This window comes from Macaca thibetana, chromosome 6 (genome assembly GCF_024542745.1).
Source record: "Macaca thibetana thibetana isolate TM-01 chromosome 6, ASM2454274v1, whole genome shotgun sequence".
Classification (NCBI taxonomy): Eukaryota; Metazoa; Chordata; class Mammalia; order Primates; family Cercopithecidae; genus Macaca; species Macaca thibetana.
The window spans coordinates 966,690-986,555 of NC_065583.1; the positions used below are offsets into that span (position 1 = coordinate 966,690).

General features: G+C 40.4%; 1 pseudogene; it reads left to right on the plus strand.

Annotated features, from left to right (window-relative positions):
• The first annotated feature begins 217 nt into the window (after positions 1-217).
• Positions 218-14,425, plus strand: LOC126957046 (olfactory receptor 2G3-like; annotated as a pseudogene).
• Positions 14,426-19,866: the final 5,441 nt, after the last annotated feature.

Sequence of the window (19,866 nt, forward strand, 5' to 3'; positions counted from 1 at the left end):
ATAATTATAAAGCTACTTCACTCTAAGTTTTACATTCTTTGTGACATTGGATTTTGTACACCAGGAAATTTGAATTCCTATTATTTAGATTTGTTTGCAAACCTATGAAATGATAGTGACTATTACATAAAAATTGACTAACTCCTTTTTAAATTTTGTTTTGACAATATATAGATTACACTTGATTTTATTTCAAGTGCTACAAAATAAGCAGATGATGAAAATAAATGACAGCTCAGGGGAAGACTTCATCTTAGTTGGCTTCTCAGAATATCCCCAGGCTGAGTTCATCCTTTCTCTGTTTGTCTCCGGGTTCTACACCATGACACTCATGGGGAACACAGCCATCATCTTGGTCTCCCTGCTGGATAGCCGGCTCCACACCCCAATGTACTTTTTCCTCCGAAACCTCTCATTTCTGGACATGTGTTTCACCACCTGCATTGTCCCTCAGATGCTGGTGAACATCTGGGGAGCGAGTAAGAAAGTCAGTTACGTAGGCTGCATGGCTCAGTATTCTGTCGCCTTGGCTCTCGGCTCCACAGAGTGTGTGCTTCTTGCTGTCATGGCTGTGGACCGTTATGTTGCCGTCTGCTGGCCTCTTCGCTATGTTACAATCATGCACCAACAGATCTGCCACCTTCTCGCAGCCTTGTCCTGGTTTTCTGGGTTTGTCAACTCTCTCTTTGAGTCTTCACTAACTATCATTTTGCCTCTGTGTGGCCACCACCATGTGGACCATTTCCTTTGTGAGGTCCTGGTCATTGTCAAGCTGTCCTGCGTGGACACCGGCCCAACTGAATTGAAGATGTTCATTGTTCGTGTGATCATCCTTGCCCTTCCAGTGTGCACCATCCTCACCTCCTATGCCTGCATTGCCAGAGCTGTGCTGAAGATGCAGTCTGCTGAAGGTCGGCAGAAGGCCTTTGGGACTTGTGCCTCCCACCTGGTGGTGGTCTTGGTCTTCTATGGAACCATCATGTTCATGTATCTTCAGCTGAAGAGTAACTACTCTCAGACCCAGGGAAAGGTCCTTGCTCTTGTTTATACCATTGTTACCCCCACCTTGAACCCACTAATCTATACGCTGAGGAACAAAGAGGTAAAGAGGGCCATTAGAAAATTGATCTGGAAGGATCCAGTTTAAGAAATTACAATCTCTGGAATTTGAGTCATAGAAATTATTTGGAGAGTGGATTAATGGCAGGAAGGATAATTTTCAGATTTCAGCCCAAGTTGATTGACAAACAAATGATGCAAGTACTAAATACAAGCTAAATGTAAAATTGTTGTCATCAACAGTGGTGATTGTAATCTTACAAAAATTGCATAATACAGGCATTCATTCACATTTTTGCTGTCCTCAAAATCTGTAATCAGGATATTTTGCAGTATTTGTTGATTTCCTCAAGAGATTGTTAGAGCTGTAGTTTTCTAGGGAATACTGGACCTACTGAGGGATAGAACACATGGTAGATATGGAAACTGAGCTGAAATAACTTACGTATGAAGATGGATCATACGGATCTAAATCTTTATTAATGTAAAATAGGAATTGAAACCTTACAGGAAAGAAAACTGAGTAAAGCAATTCAGGGACAGTATAATACTTTGTTTTTGAGGGAACAAGGAAAATTCCCTGCAGTGAGACACTTGACCTAGTTTTTAAATGATGCTTAGGATTTGGGCAGGTGTGTGGCAATGGGGTAAATAACATTCAGTGGATCCAGACCAGGGTAAGCAAATGTGTTGCTAACATAAAGGAGAATAATATTAAGTTTCTATACCCAATTGTTCTCTCATGTGACGAGGGCTGAGTGTTTACAGTGTGTGTTAAGGGTTCATGGCACCGGCATAAATGAGACAGTAATTCTATTCAGCATGTCATGATTTACAAAGAGATTGTAAATATAAAGGTAGACATAATATGGCCTCTGCTACCATGGAGGGATGTGCAATGAGAAATGAGAATCGACTTTTTAGAAAGGTTTTGCCAGGTAGTTGGCATGTGTTATGAGCCATAAAGGACATATGACAGTTTCTCATATTGGCCAAAGCAGAAGAACTTCCAGGCAGAGAAAGTTGAAGGAGGATTTAAAAAAAAAGTCAAGGCAGAGAAAGTTAAAGTATGTGGGGATTGGCTCATCGGTCACAATATTGGTGGTGAAGGGAGAGCACAGTGACAGTGAGGACAGGAGGTGGCAGAGACATATGAGGGCTGGGTCATCAGGGCTTAGGGAAGTTGGGCTGAGCTGATGACTCTTGCAGTAGGAGATGGAGGTGGTCTGCAGCACTTCAAATAGGCAGTGGCAGAATCCGGTGTATGCTAGAAAGGTGGTATGTGTGTATGGGAGGAGGATTCCAGAGAGGGGTTGGCTGTGGTGAGGGTGGAGGCAGCTCTTAGGGAAAGCTGCAGCTGTGACAATGAGGGTCCGTGAAAGTTTAGTCCGACGACAATGATGGGGAAGATGGACAGGATTTGGAAATGTAGCTGGAGGTTGGAATGCATGAAGGGGGTTCCTGAAAATGTAGGTTGGGAATCCAGAGAAGGGCTGGATCTGGGAAGGATGATTTTCCTCGCTAAGTTAGGGGCTTTATTCTGTAGGTAAAGGGGAACTGAGAACTGCACCTGAGGCAAATTCTGGTTCATAAAGGCTGATCTGGTAGCGAGTGTGTGGTGAACTCTAATAAAAAAAAAAGACAAGATATAGAGATGCCATTTTTTTCCTTTTTCTACTGATAAGAATTTTTACGTTGAATGCATGGAGGAAGGGAGATAACACTATCCAAACAGAATATTGTAAACTTTCATCTGGAAGAAGATGTATCACCAGACTATTAATGTAACCTCTCCATAGGTGGGGACTCCAGGGCCTTACCTTGTAGAAGCTGTATATTCTAGAAGCTCAGGTAGGCTTGTGGGGATTATCTCTGGTTTCTGGGTACACAGTTTGTTCAGTCTGTGGCCCAGAATGGCTTTGAATGTGGCCCAACACAAATTTGTAAACTTTTTTGTGATTTTTTTTTTTTTTTTTTTTTTTTTTAGCTCATCAGCTATTGTTAGTGTTAGTGTATTTTATGAGTGGCCCAAGACAATTCTGCTTCTTCCATTGTGGGCACCCCTGCCATAGAATATGTTGCTGAGATAAATTTTAAATCCAGCCTCAGTCGCCAGAATAAAGATAAAGTGTGTTCATGTGTTACTGAGGCCTTAGTAAAGGGACTGGACAGAGGTCAGTGGGGAAGCCCACGCCGGTGGATGTGGGCTGGGCACAGAGGAGAGATGGCAGAGTTGGGAAGAGTCTCTGAGGGGAACACAGTTGTAGAGGCATTTTTAAATGGTGAGCTGGCATCACTGTGTAGGAAGAACTAGAAGTTTTCATATATCTACAGACAGACACTGAGCCCAGTGATCTATAGATTTAGTCCCATGGACAATATTCAGCCCATTTATTTCCTGACTGGTTATGACTTAGCTTTTGGCACTATGTGGACTCAAATTTTCCACACTCTTAAGCCTATATAAAATTGTAGTTCAAGAAGGTTGAATTCATTTCCCAGAACTAAACGGAATTTGGACCTGTGACTCCAGCTCACAGAATAGAATCATTTCTCACAGAGCATTAGAGTTTAAAGACAACAGTGGGCAGAAATTTCATGTATTGAAAATAATTGTTCCAAGTCCTTAAATCACTCACAAATAATATACATAAATTTGCAAATTACATGAAATATAAATGTATGCAATATATGTATGAATAATATTTAATAAAGTGTGTATAAAAATTCAGTTTTTCTTATCTATAATGCATTTAAATAAACGTACATACTTGGATTTCTGTAAGGTAAATGTTTACCTGATACCACTCCTAAGTTCAGATGGCCAGAAAGGACTTGTGTAAGAGATTGTGTACGAGCCATAAAATTCATGAGGGACTTCCTTAGTGGCATCCAACAATTACCAGGGAAGAAAATGTTCAAAAGGACATGGGATAAGCTGAAAATCCCTGGGGACAATGGAAGAGAGGATATTGAAACATTATAACTAGAATTCATCAGAATTTATGGTCTTTCTGTCAGTTTCATTGTAAACTTAATGCCCTTTCCACTATCCACAGGTAAAAAGCTGCTAGTAGGTGCTTAGTGAATACAAACTAATAATAATGATATTAATACTACAACTCAGTCTCACTGAGCCTGATGGAATAAGTCCTCAGACTTAATCTGTATACCTTTAGTCTCTCGTGTGTAAGGACATAGGTCCAGTAAAATGGTAAGATTAAGGGACAAAAGTGTATTTTAGTTGTGGTTGAAAGTATTAATTTCTAGTTCAGTGGAAGGGAATCAGTGAAATGAAGAAGAAATGGATCATTTAAGATGATACTGTCTGTAGACCAACAAATGCCATGAGAATTTGCCAGCACCAAACCGGCACTACAAGAAATGCTAAAAGGAGTCCTAATCTTAAAACAAAAGCTCAATACACACCAAAATAGAACCTCCTTAAAGCATAAATCTCACAGGACCTATAAAACAATAACACAATAAAAAAAAGTAGGCAACAGCTAACACGATGAATAGACTAGTATCTCACATCTCGATATTAATGTTGAATGTAAATGGCCTAAATGCACTACTTAAAAGACACAGAATGGCAGAATGGATAAAAAACCACCAACCAAATATCTGCTGCCTTCAAGAGACTCATATAACCATAAGGACTCACATAAACTTAAGGTAAATGTGTAGATAAAGATATTCACGTCAAAGACTGCACCTCCCTGATGTTTCCTCAGTCTGGAGGATGATTTTGTTGACCACTTTACTTTTCCAGCCTACGCCCTGCTGTCCTCTGTCTACAGTCATTACAGGCATAATTTATTATTTTTCCTATAAATTCAAATGTGCCAATTAATAGAGATATTGGGTCAATATGTTGCCAGTATATCAGCTTTTACTATGTCTATTAAAATTGTCAATAAAGTAAATGCCTCTATATCAGTCCTGAGAATGGCTTAAGAAGGAACTATCCAAATGCTTTACCTCATCTGAGAAAGGATTTATGTGGTTGAGAGGAGCCTTTGAAAGAGACTGCCCACAATTCAATAGAAGGACCCTGATAATATTTGGGTACTATAGACAACTCCCCCTCCACCCCATTCCCACAGAGTTTTCCTACATTGCTTCTACTGGGATTTTCACATTTTGAGATGATAATTGTTACTAGAGAAGCGTAAGAACACAGTGAGGGCAGTTGAAGTCTGTTCCATCAGTACTTTGTTGTAGTCACAGTTCTTCAGAGGGCCAGAATCGGATGAAATTGCTCAAGGGTGATGTTCAAAGGAGATTCGATGATAAAGCAAGGCCTATTTTGGGATGTGAGAACTTCTTTGTAATGATATTTGCAATTTTGTGGTTTGCAGTGGCAATGGTCATGCTTCTCCTAGTATCTTTGCAGATAGGTTAGTTATTCCTTTTGGAACAAAACCGAATCACACTGGTACTCTTTAAGGGGCTGTGGTTTGCCATTTATTGCACTGGTTAAATGGACCCCACAAGCTCGTGAAGTTTTGTGCCTGCTTCAGCCTCTCCTTTCCCATGTGCCTCACGGTTGCATTCTGACCCAGTAGAAGTAATTTACAGCGGTTCCATTCTCATGATCAATTACTGGCTAAGGAAGGGTCTAGTACATAAATCAATCTATCATCTGTGGGGGAAAGTTTGTCAAAACATCTAGGGAAAGGCTATCTCGTTGCAGAAAGGATACAAATTCTTTCTTTTCTGGAATGTTCGTCTGCAAGTGGCATTTGAAATTGTCCATTAGAGGAGCTAGCCAGTGTCGGCTGAAGATAGTGCAGCTGAAACGATCCTGTGTCCTTAGTGATAAACCCTGGAATCACCTCCTACTCTGCTCTTCGATATGTGAGTCAATACCACAGAGCCATATACTGTTTCTTCTTGTTGTTGTTGTATGCATCTGTCTTCACTGAGACACATTCCTAATGCTAATTTCAAAGGTTGCCATTCTGTGTATAAAAGGCCACTTTCAACCTGCAGGTTGAAATGAGAACAGAGGCAAAGTTTTGAAGACAAGTCATTTTGTATCAAAACTCTTAAAAGTGCATATGTGTGGCCGGGCGCGGTGGCTCAAGCCTGTAATCCCAGCACTTTGGGAGGCCGAGACGGGCGGATCACGAGGTCAGGAGATCGAGACCATCCTGGCTAACACGGTGAAACCCCGTCTCTACTAAAAAATACAAAAAACTAGCCAGGCGCGGTGGCGGGCGCCTGTAGTCCCAACTACTCGGGAGGCTGAGGCCGGAGAATGGCGTGAACCCGGGAGGCGGAGCTTGCAGTGAGCTGAGATCCGGCCACTGCACTCCAGCCTGGGCGGCAGAGCGAGACTCTGTCTCAAAAAAAAAAAAAAAAAAAAAAGTGCATATGTGTGATTGTAAAATTCCATATATAGGAATTCTTTTTAAATGAAACATTAGAAAATGTAGGGAAAATGAATGAACAAGAAATTTAGCACAGTGTTATTAATAAACAAATTAAGTGCTTATAATAGAGACTTTGGAACAGAATACAATCCCCCCAAAATTGTTTCCTCTATACAATAGAACACTCTGCAGCCATTAAAATTTATGTTACAAAATAATATTATTGATAAGGAAAAATCACCAAAGATAACAGTGATAACTGATGCTGACAAATGATAGCACAGTTTTTGTATTATAAATATTTATATGTGAATAGAAAGAATTCTAGGAAAGCACTGACTGTTTTTAGACATAATTTAGACAATTTAAATTTATTTTCTTTGAAATTTCTGTATTTTTATTTTCTTTTATTTTTTTATTTTAATTGACAAATAAAAGCTGCATATATTTATGGTGTACAACATAATGTTTTGATATATATACAAATTGTGGAATGCATGAATCAAGCAAATTAACATATTCATTAGCTCACATACTTACTTTTTGTGCATGGTGGTGAGAACACGTGAAATCTACTCTTGGCAATGTTCAAGAATACAATACATTGTTATTGATTATAGTCAATATGTTGTGTAATAGATCTCCTGAAGTTATTCCTCTTGTCTAATTGAAATTTTGCGTCCTTTGACCAAAATCTCCCCAGTGCCCTTCCCATACCTCACCTGACTCTCAGGCCTTGGTAACCACCATTCTATTCTCTGCTGTGAGTTCAACTTTTGCAGATTCCACATACAGGTGAGCCCACGTAATATTTGTGTTTCTGTGTCTGGTTTATTTTGCTTTGCATAAACTCAGGGGTCATCTATGTTGCTGCAAATGACAGGGTTTCTTTCTTTTTTAAGACTGAATAGTATTTCACCGTGTATGTATACCACATTTTCTTTATGCATTCATCCATTGAAAAGCACTTAGGTTAATTTCATATCTCAGATATTGTGAAGAATGCCACAGTGAACACGGGCAAGGAGCCATCTTTTTGACATACTGATTTCAAATCATTTGGAAATGTACCCAGAAGTGGGATTGCTGGATTACATGGTAATTCTGTTTTTAGTTTTTTGAGGAAACTTCATACTGTTCTCCATAATGACTGTAGCAATCAAGTGTGCAAGGGTTCTCTTTTCTCCACGTTCTTGCCAACACTTGCTGTCTTTTATTTTTTTTCATAATGGCCATTTGACAGGTATGAGGTAATATTTCATTGAGGTTTTAATTTGCATTTCCCTAATAATTAGTGATGTTGAGCATTTTAAAAATATACCTGTTGCTCATTTTGATGTCTTCTTTCAAGAAACGTCTATCAGGTTAATTGCCCATTATTTTGTAAACTACAACAAGTACATTATTTTAATTAAATAATTTACAAATAATTAGTATAAGGAACCTTGATATTTTAACCCAATGATTAATCTTCGTCAATTTTCTTTTTTTTTTTTTTTTGAGATGGAGTCTCGCTCTGTCACCCAGGCTGGAGTGCAGTGGTGCGATCTCGGTTCACTGCAAGCTCCACCTCCCGGGTTCACGCCATTCTCCTGCCTCAGCCTCCTGAGTAGCTGGGATTACAGGCGCCCGCCACCACGCCTGGCTAATTTTTGTGTGTGTTTTTAGTAGAGATGGGGTTTCACCGTGTTAGCCAGGATGGTCTCGATCTCCTGACCTCGTGATCCGCCCATCTCGGCCTCCCAAAGTGCTGGGATTACAGGCGTGAGCCACCGTGCCCAGTCTAATTTTCTTCTTTTTGAAATTTCAGCTTTTATTTTAGATACAAGGGGTACCTGAGCAGGTTTGTTACATGGGTGTATTGCACCCAGGTAGTGAGCATATTACCCAATACGTCATTTTTAAATTCACACCTCCCTCTTTCCCTCCCGCTTCTAGTGGTCTTCAGTGTCTATTGTTCTCATGTTTATGTCCATGCATGCTCAATGTTTAGCTCCCACTTGTAAGTGAAAACGTGCAGTATTTGGTTTTCTGCTTGTATGTTAATTCACTTTGGATTATGGCCTCCAGTTCCATCCATGTTGCTGCAAAAGACATGATTTCATTCCGTAATATGTCTGAGTAGTATTCCGTGGTGTATATGTATCGTGTTTTCTTAATCAAGTCTACAGGTGATGGATATCTAGGTTGATTTCATGTCTTTGCTATTGTGAGTAGTGCTGTGATGAACATATGCATGCATGTGTTTTTATGGGAGAATAATTTATATTCCTTTGGGTATATACTCAATAATGGGATTGCAGTGTTGAATGGTAGCTCTGTTTTCAGTTCTTCAATTTTGTTTTGTTGCAATTGCTTTTAGAGACTTAGCCAAAAATTACTTGCCAAGGTCACTGTTGAGAAGTATATTTCCTAGGTATTCTAGGATTTTTACAGTTTGAGGTCTTACATTTAAATCCTTAATCCAACTTTAGATAATTTTTGTGTATGGAGAATTCTTCTGCATATAGCTAGCCAGTTTATCCAGCACCATTTACTGAATAGGAAGTTCTCTCTCTGTTGTTTTTGTCTGCCTTGTCAAAGATCAAATGGTTGTAGGTGTGTGGCTTTCTTTCTGAGTTTTCTATTCTGTTCCACTTTCTATTTGTCTGTTTTTGTACAGTACCATGTTGTTTTGGTTACTGTAGCCCTGTAGGATAGTTTGAAGTTGGGTAGTGTGATGTTTTCAACTTTGTTCTTTTTAGTTAGAATTGCTTTGGCTACATGGGCCCTTTTTTGGTTCCATATAAATTTTAGAATTTTTTTTCTAATTCTGTGAGGAATGACATTGGTAGTTTGATAGGAATACTGTTGAATCTGCAAATTCCTTTGGGAAGTATGTTTATTTTAACAATATTGATTCTTCCAATCCATGAGCATGGGATGTTTTTCCACTTATTGTGTCATTGGTGACTCCTTTCAGCAGTGTTTTGTAGTTCTCCTTGTTGTGATCTTTTACCTCTTTGGTTAGCTGTATTCCTAGCTAATTCTTTTTTTTTTTTTTTTTTTTTTTTTTTTTTTTTTTTTTTGGTGTGACTATCGAAAATGGGATTGTGTTCTTGGTTTGATGCTCAGACTGATTGTTACAGGTATATAGAAATGCTACTGTGTAGTCCCAGCAACTCAGGAGGCTGAGGTGGGAGGATCACCTGAGTCTGGGGAGGTTGAGGCTGCAGTGAGCCATGATTGCATCACTGCACTGTAGCCTGGGCAACAGAGTGAGACCCTGCCTCATAAAAAAAGGAGGAAAGAAGGAAGGAAGGAAAGAAGGAAGGAAGGAAGGAAGGAAGGAAGGAAGGGAGGGAGGGAGGGAGGGAGGGAGGGAGGGAGGGAAGGAAGGAAGGAAAGGAAGGGAAGGAAGGGAAGGAGGGAAGAAGGGAAAGAGGGAAGGAGGAAGGGGGAAAGAAATTTAAAGAGAGAGAGAAAGAAAGAAAGAAAGAAAGAAAGAAAGAAAGAAAGAAAGAAAGAAAGAAAGAAAGAAAGAAAAGAAAGAAAGAAAAGAAAGAAGAAAGAAAAGAAAAGAAAAAGAAAGAAACAAAGAAAGAAGAAAGAAAGAGAGAAGAAAGGAAGGAAGGAAGAAAGAAGGAAAGAAAGAAAGAAAGAAGAAAGAAAAAGAGAGTGGAAAGAAGGAAGGAAGGAAGGGAGGAAGGAAGAAAGGAAGGGAGGGAGGGAGGAAGGAAGGAAGAAAGAGGAAGGAAGGAAGGAAGGAAGAAAAGGAAAGAAAGAAAGAAAAGAAAGAGTGGAAAGAAGGAAGGAAGGAAGGGAGGGAGGGAGGAAAGGCTACTGATTTTCGTACATTAATTTTGTATCTGAAATCTTGCTAAAATCATTTGTCAGTTCTAGTAACCCTTCTGTCCCAGGAATCTATGGATCATTAGTTGCTTTGCAGTGTTTCTGCAATGTCCACCGATTTTCTGGCTTGAGTTTCAAGTGAGGCGAAACGAAGGTGTATGCTTTGCATAAGTAATTCAAGTAGCCTTCAGACAGGAAAGACAGACACACACAACGACTTGTGAGTCAGGCATGCTTCGGTCCCTCTGGAACCAGGGACCAAGGTCCTGCACTGGGAACACAGATGCTGCTATTTCAAAATTGCTTCCGCAGAGGGTGGTGGCGGGTCAAGAGCAAGTAAACGTCACAAAATATTTCTACTGTTTTGAAGATGTCTTCTTCTTGTTTCAGCATTAGTTTGGTTGCTGCAACTGTTGACCGTATTTAAGATTCTGAAAAAATTGGTCCGACGGTTACCGCTCGTTTTCTGTGTTTCTATAGAGGAATGGTAGTTTGGAGTCACCTACTTTACCATTTATCTAATGTTAGTCTCTTCTTTTAAAATGTAGGCATTTACAGCTACATATTTCCCTCCAAGCTCTGGTTTAGCTGCATCTCATAGATTTTGGCATGTCGTGTCTGCATTTTCATTTATATCAAATTATTTTCAAAATTTCTTTGTGATTTCTTCTTTGCCCCACTGATCATTTAAGAGTATATTGTTTAATTTCTACATATTGGTGGCTTTTCCTAATTTCTTTCTGTTATTAATTTCTAATTTCATTCCCTTTTGGTCAGAAAACACACTTTATACTATTTCAATCCTTTTACACTTATTGAAGTTTGTTTCGTGGTTCATCTTGGACAATATTGCAGGTGTACTTGAAATGAACATATTTTCTGTTGTCATTAGGTGGAATATTTGATAGATGTCTTAATTTAGGTCTAGTTGGTTCATAGTATTGCTCGAATCTTCTATTTCCTTGTTGATCTTCTGTTTAGTTATTGTATTCATTATTGAAAATGAGGTATTGACATTATCTACTATTATTGTTGAATTGTCTAATTTCCCTATATGTCTGTCTGTTTTTACTTTATGTATCTTGTTAATAGGAGACATATGTTTATAATTGTTTTGTGTCTAATGAATTGGCCCTTTTGTCATTATAAAATGTCTCTTTTTACCTCTAGTAACTTTTTTTTGTTTTAAAATCTATTTTGTTGGCTATAATTATAGCCATTCCAGCTTTCTTACAGCTGCTCTTGCATAATGTATCTTTTTTCATCTGGAAACTTTTAATCTCTCTGTGTCTTTGAATCTAAAGTATGCCTCCTATAGACTGCATACAATTGCACATTTTAATCCAACTTTATAATCTCTCCCTTTTGATTAAAAGGTTTAATCCATTTATTGTTATTATTGATAGAGTTGGATTTTGAAGTAAAGCTTTGCCATCTCCCAGATAACTACCCCTCTTTTTTTGTTTTGTTTTGTTTTCCTTTAAGTTCTGGGATACATGTGCAGAATGGGCAGGTTGTTGCATAGGTACCCATATGTCATGGTGGTGTCCTGCACCTGTCAACCCGTCATCTAGCTTTTAAGCCCTGCCTGCGTCAGGTATTTGTCCTAATGCTCTCCCTTTTTCTCCCACCCCCTGACAGGTCCTGGTGTGATGTTCCCCTTCCTGTGTCCATGTGTTCTCATGGTTCAACTCCCACTTGTGAGTGAGAACATGCGGTATTTGCTTTTCTGTTCTTGTGTGAGTTTGCTGAGAATGATGGCTTCCAGCTTCATCCATGTCCCTGCAAAGGACATGAACTCATCATTTTTAATGGCTGCGTAGTATTACACGGTGAATATGTGCCACATTTTCTTTATCCAGTCTATCATTGATGGGCATTTGAGTTGGTTCCAAGTCTTTGCTATTGTGAATAGTGCTGCAGTAAACATATGTGTGCATGTGTCTTTATAGTAGAGTGATTTATAATCCATTGGGTATATACTCAGTAATGGGACTGCTGGATCAAATGGTATTTCTGGTTCTAGATCCTTGAGGAATGGTCACACTGTTTTCCACAATGGTTGAACTAATTTCACTCTCACCAACAGTGTAAAAGTGTTCGTATTTCGCCACATCCCTGCCAGCATCTGTTGTTTCCTGACTTTTTAATGATCGCCATTCTAACTGGCTTGAGATGGTATCTCATTGTGGTTTTGATTTGCATTTATCTAATAACCAGCAATGATGAGCTTCTTTTAATATGTTTGTTAGCCTATAAGTGTCTTCTTTTGAGAAGTGTCTGTTCATATCCTTTGCCCACTTTTTGATGGAATTGTTTTTTTCTTGTAAATTTGTTTTAGTTCCTGATAGATTCTGGATATTAGCCCTTTGTCAGATGGATAGATTGCAAAAATTTTCTCCCATTCTGTAGCTTGCCTGTTCACTCTGATGATAGCTTCTTTTGCTGTGCAGAGCTCTTTAGTTTAATTAGATCCCATTTGTCAATTTTGGCTTTGTTGCCATTGCTTTTGGTGTTTTAGACATGAAGTCTTGGCCTATGCCTATGTCCTGAACGGTATTTACCTAGGTTTTCCTCTAGGGTTTTTATGGTTTTGGGTTTTACATTTAAGTCTTTAATCCATCTTAAGTTAATTTTTATATAAGGTGTAAGAAAAAGGCCCAGTTTCTGTTTTCTGCAAATGGCTAGCCAGTTTTCCCAGCAGCATTTATTAAATAGGGGATCCTTTCCCATTGCCTGTTTTTGTCAGGTTTCTCGAAGATCAGATGGTTGTAGATGTGTGGTGTTATTTTGGAGGTCTCTGTTCTGTTCCATTGATCTATATATCTGTTTTGGTACCAGTACCATGCTGTTTTAGTTACTACAGCCTTGTAGTATAGTTTGAAATAAGGTAACATGATGCCGCCAGCTTTGTTCTTTTTGCTTAGGATTGTCTTGGCTATGCGGGCTCTTTTTTGGTTCCATATGAAATTTAAGATAGTTTTTCCTAATTCTGCAAAGAAAGTCAGTGGTAGCTTGATGGGGATAGCATTGAATCTATAAATTACCTTGGCCTATATGGCCATGTTCACGATATTGATTATTCCTATCCATGAGCGTGGAATGTTTTTCCATTTGTTCGTGTCCTCTCTTATTTTCTTGAGCAGTGGTTTGTAGTTCTCCTTGGAGAGGTCCTTCACGTCCCTTGTAAGTTGTATTCTTAGGTATTTAATTTTCTTGTTAGCAATTGTGAATGGGAGTTCACTCATGATTTGGCTCTCTGCTTGTCTATTGTTGGTGTACAGGAATGCTTGTGATTTTTCCACATTGATTTTGTATCCTGAGACTTTGCTGAAGTTTCTTATCAGCTTAAGGAGTTTTTGGGCTGAGACAATGGGTTTTCTAAAAATACAATCTCACACCCACTGACTAACTCGTCCCAATGAGATGAACCAGGTACCTCAGTTGGAAATGCAGAAATCACCTGCCTTCTGCATTGGTCTCACAGGGAGCTGCAGACTGGAGCTATTTCTATTTGGCCATCTTCTCCCCTCTCTCTGGCAAATGGATTTAAATACTGTAATGTGGCAAAATTAAAAACTGATGCGAAGATGATAGAGGAGATGAACACACCCATTAGGGAGGAAGAGGGAAGAGCAGGAATTCAAGCCTACCATGAAGTCAGAGTGTTCAACATGAAAGACACAGGAGTCTGGGGGTGCACGAGGTTTAGAAGAGGACAGTGGTGGGGTGGGTAATATTCCACTAATAATGTGAATACGATGAGCAGCACAAAACTAACAACACAAGAAAATAAGAAAAAGAACAACTGTAAGTTTCACAGGTACCAGTAGGCAGAAGCTGAGGTGGGGTCAAGAAGAGAAAAATGGCGTGGAAGGAAGCAAAGTCGATGAAGCAGGGAGGGATGCAGTCACACCTGAGAAAGCTGGAGATCCCTGGGCTGAGCTGTCAGTCAACAGCAAAGCTCCCCGCCCTCAGGCTCTCCTGCTGCTTCCCAGAAACTTCCTGCTCCATCTGGACTCTGCCTCCACGGCCGTCTCAGGGGGCAGTTGGTTCTCCCAGACCACTTCATCAATAAGGCCCTGGAGCTGGGGGAGTTTTCTACTGGCTTCTCTGATTCATTTGCAGATCAGTTTCCCACTGCCCTAGAGTGATGTCATGAGACCATTGTAGGTCCTAATGTTTTCATGCAATGCATGTAGAGAAATGACCCAAACGGGTTATTACATTGGCATAAATGCTTTATTATTATTTAAAATAGTTGTAAAGAACGTTAATTCTGACATGGCATGGTTATTGGCAAATACATAAAATATTTCTCATGTCTGTCATAATTGAACTTTGTGAAATACATGTTTTTTCATTTTTCTAACATTTTTATTAACCTAAGAAGTCAAACTGTGATCATTACAAATACAATCTGCATCACAATGATAAAGATGTTAGAATCTTTTGTTCATTCTGTATTCAAAATCCAAAGTGTTTTTCACAGTCACAACACATCTCAATTGGAAAGTTCATTTTGATGAGATATTCTTGATGCCCATGTATATTTCCTAAGAGTTACAGTCCCAAGGTGACTTGAACACCAACTAATTTTCCAAACACACCATCAGTTGTTCCAACAACTGAATCACTTTTTGGAAGTGAATTTACAGAGGAAAATCCCATCCCATTGCTGAGTTGCATCTAATTGTAAGAATGGGTCACAGTTTGTCTTTCTATTCACCGCTGAATGTTGTTAAAGTCCTTTGTAACTTTGGCGATGGTGAAGACAGGTGCTAGAAACTGTTACCCTTAGCTCTTGTCAACGTGAGTTCTCATTTCTCCAGACCAACTATCTTAGGGTGGGAAAGTCAGTTCCATGGTCATTGCCAGTTGCATTGATAACAAAACAATCAAACTATTCTCCCTGCGGGTTGTGACATTTTGATTCCAACCAGCACTCTCGGGTGTTCCAACTGCTTCACATTTTCTACAGCCCTTGGGATGGTCAGCGGTTGTCACTGTGGCTTCTCTAATGGCTTCGTGGTTGTATTTCAAGGTGTATTTGATGTGCATTTCTGCAGGGGGAGTGATGAGTGCATTTCTGCAGGGGGAGACACTTCAAAACACCTTTTGAAGTGTCTCCTTAGATCCCCTTTGGGAAAGTATCCATTTTAATCTTTTGCAGATTTTTCTTCTTTTAAAAAAACTTTTGTTTTAGATTCAGGGGTACATGTGCAGGTTTGTTGTATAGGTAAATTGCGTGTCACGGGGGTGTCACGTGCAGATTATTTCATCACCCGGGTAATAAGCATAGTATCCCATCGGTAGTTTGGATGCTCTCCCTCCTCCCACCCTCCACAGTCAAGTAGGCCCCAGTGTCTGTTGTTCCCTTCTTTGTGTCCATGTGTTCTCAATGTTTAGCTGCCACTTCTAAGTGAGAACATGCGGTATTTGTTATTCTGTTCCTGCAGGTATACTTCGGATAATGGCCCTCAGCTCCATTTATGTTGCTGTAAAGGACATGATCTCATTCCTTTTTGGGGGCTATGTAGTATTCCGTGGGGTACATGTACCACATTTTCTTTATCCAGTCTACCGTTGATGTGTATATAGGTTGATTCTATGTCTTCGTTACTGTGAATAGTGCTGTGATGAACATATGCATGCAGGTGTCTTTATGGTAGAATGATTTCTGTTCCTTTGGGTATACACCCAATAATGGGATTGCTGGGTCAAATGGTAATTCTGTTTTGAGTACTTTGAAAAATTGCCTCACTGCTTTCCACAATGGCTGAACTGATTTTACATTTCCACCAGCAGCATATAAACTTTCCCTTTTCTCTGCAACCTCGCCAGCATCTGTTATTTTCTAACTTTATAATAACAGCCATTCTGACTGGTGTGAAATGGTATCTTACTGTAGTTTTGCTTTGCATTTCTCTAATGATTAGCTATGTTGAGCATTTTCTCATATGCTTCTTGGCCACATATATGAATTCTTTTGAAAAGTATCTGTCTATAGCCTTTGCATACTTTTTTTTTTTTTTTGCTTGTTCGTTTGTTTAAATTCCCTATAGGTTCTGGATAGTAGACCTTTGTCAGATGCATAGTTTGTAAAAATTTTCTCCCGTTCTGTAGGTTGTCTGTTTACTCTGTTGGCAGTTTCTTTTGCTATGCACTAGCTCTTAGTTTAATTAGACTCATTTGTCAATTTTTGTTTTTGTTGCAATTGCTTTTGCATCTCCATCATTATATCTTTGTCAGGGCCTATGTCCACAATGGTATCTCCAAGGTTATCTTTCAGGGTTTTTATACCATATAGTTGGGTCTTGCCACTCTGTGCCTTTTACTTGGAGAATTTACCCTGTTTACATTCAAGGTTAATATTGATATGTGCAGATCTGATCCAGTTATCATGTTGTTAGTTGATTATTGTGTGGTTGCTTTTTAGTGTCAATGGTCTGTGTACCTGAGTGTGTTTTGTGGTGGCTGGTAACAGTCTTTCCTTTCCATATTTAGCACCCTCTTAAGGACCTCTTGTAAGGCAGGTCTGGTGGTAATGCATTCCCTTAGCATTTGTCTGAAAAGGATCTTACATCTCCTTCGCTTACGAAGTTTAGTTTGGCTGGATGTGAAATACTTGGTTGGAATTTTTTTCTAAGAATGCTAAATACAGAACCCTCTCGATATCTTTTGGTACATAGGGTTTCTGTTGAAAGGTCTGCTGTTACCCTGATAGGGTTCCCTTTGTAGGTGATCTGCCCCTTTGCTCTGACTTTAGCACTCTTCATATATGAATATTTCAGTTCCTGCTGCTGGCGCGAGCACACACAGAAATGCGACGGCCCCACTTCTTCCAGAACCCCACCACAGCACACACGCAGCCGCCCATGCTGCCATCCCAAGACACAGTCATCAGAGTCTCCAAGGTCAAAGTAAAGAAAAAGTGTTACATCGATTGTTTTACTAATTGAAAACACACTTCCTTCCATCTTGTATCTTGATAAAAAGTTGACCTAATATATTTTAAAGTGGAAAATAATTATTGATCTCTGTATTTTCTGCAGCTATATGTGTGTGTATTTGTGTGTGTGTGTGTATATGTGTTTGTCTTTGTGTACATGTGTGTTTGTGTGTGTGTTTGTATGTGTGCATGTCTGTTTCTGTATATATGTTGTGTAAATATATGTGTGTGTGTATATGTTTGTGTGTGTGTATATGTCTTTGTGTATATGTGTGTGTGTTTGTATGTGTGCATGTCTGTTTCTGTATATATGTTGTGTAAATATATGTGTGTGTGTATGTGTTTGTGTGTGTGTGTCTTTGTGTACCTGTGTGTGTGTTTGTGTGTGTGTCTTTGTGTACCTGTGTGTGTGTGTATGTGTCTTTGTGTACCTGTGTGTGTGTTTGTGTGTGTGTGTCTTTGTGTACCTGTGTGTGTGTTTGTGTGTGTGTATGTGTCTTTGTGTACCTGTGTGTGTGTTTGTGTGTGTGTGTCTTTGTGTATATGTGTGTGTTTGTGTGTGTGTATGTGTCTTTGTGTATATGTGTGTGTGTTTGTGTGTGTGTGTCTTTGTGTATATGTGTGTGTGTGTGTGTCTTTGTGTATATGTGTGTGTGTTTGTGTGTGTGTGTGTGTCTTTGTGTACCTGTGTGTGTGTGTTTGTATATATCTTTCTGGAGGAAGGGGCTCATGTGGCAAATGTGGCCAGGGTCCAGGGAAGTCTTAATGCAGCCCTGGATGTGCTCACGCTTGAGGGGTCCTGGCATCCACCTTGACCATGGCAGTGACTGGCTCTGCCCTACCCAGGCTGGGTGTGAGGTGCGTCCACCCATTTGCCAGCTGCTGCAGGAGGCTGAAGGGATGGCGGGAACTGCTATGTGTGGAGCCCTTAGAGCCAGACCTCTCATGGCTGCACTGTGTCCCATCTACAGCGAGGAGACCAAGTCCTTGCAGATGTCAGGTGACTTCCCAGAGCCTTGTAGGTGCTGAGCACCGGGCTAGCACTGAACCTTGGTGGCCTCACTCTGAAGGCAAGGCAGAACCACAGCCCATCCCCAGGCTGTCCAGGGCTCCTGTATCCGTGATTGATGGGCTCAGGGGGAACCTCACTCATATTCAGAAAAAGCCGGGAGGGACAGCTGGAGAAGCTCAGGTTTGGAGTGCAGCCCTAAGCTGGCTCCTGCTCAGTGCGCTGCTGTCCTGTGTGTCCCGGGAAATCCTTGCCTTGCTCTGGAGGGTGGCACACTAGGAGATTATATCCCACACCTGGCCCAGAGGGTCCAATGCCCATGGAGCCTCCCTCATTGCTAGCACAGCAGTCTGAGATCTAACTGCAAGGCGGCAGCAAGGCTGGGGGAGGTGTGCCCGCCATTGCTGAGGCTTAAGTAGGTAAACAAAGCCACTGGGAAGCTCGAATTGGGTGGAGCCCACCACAGCTTAAGGAGGCTGGCCTGTCACTGTAGACTCCTCCTCTGGGGACAGGGCATAGCTAAACAAAAAGCAGCAGAAACCTCGGCAGAGGTAAATGCCGCTGTCTGACAACTTTGAAGAGAGCAGTGGATCTCCCAGCATGGAGGTTGAGATCTGAGAACAGACAGACTGCCTGCTCAAGTGGGTCCCTGACCCCTGAGTAGCCTAACTGGGAGACATCCCCGCCTAGGTGCAGACCAACACCTCACACCTCACACAGTGGGCTACACCCCTGAGATGAAACTTCCAGAGCAAGAATCAGACAGCAACACTCGCTGTTCAGCAATATTCTATCTTCTGCAGCCTCCGCTGCTCATACTCAGGCAAATAGGTTCTGGAGTGGACCTCAAGCAAACTCCAACAGACCTACAGCTGAGGGTCCTGACTGTTAGAAGGAAAACTAACAAACAGAAAGGACAGCCACACCAAAACCCCATCAGTACGTCACCATCATCAAAGACCAAAGGCAGATAAAACCACAAAGATGGGGAAAAAGCAGTGCAGAAAAGCTGGAAATTCAAAAAAATCAGAACGCATCTCCCCCTCCAAAGGAACGCAGCTCATTGCCAGCAACAGAACAAAGCTGGATGGAGAATGACTTTGACGAGTTGAGAAAAGAAGGCTTCAGTCGATCAAACTTCTCAGAGCTAAAGAGGAACTACGTAACCAGCACAAAGAAACTAAAAACCTTGAAAAAAGATTTGACAAATGGCTAACTAGAGTAACCAATGTAGAGAAGTCCTTAAAAGAACTGATAGAGATGAAAACCATAACACGAGAACTACGTGACAAATGCACAAGCTTCAGTAACTGACTCGATCAACTGGAAGAAAGAGTATCAGCGATTGAAGATCAAATGAATGAAATGAAGCAAGAAGAGAAGTGTAGAGAAAAAAGGGTAAAAAGAAATGAACAAAACCTCCAAGAAATATGGGATTATGTGAAAAGACCAAATCTACGTCTGATTGGTGTGCCTGAAAGTGATGGAGAAAATGGAACCAAGTCGGAAAACACTCTGCAGGATATCATCCAGGAGAACTTCCCCAACCTAGTAAGGCAGGCCAACATTCAAACTCAGGAAATACAGAGAACGCCACAAAGATACTCCTCGAGAAGAGCAACTCCAAAACACAT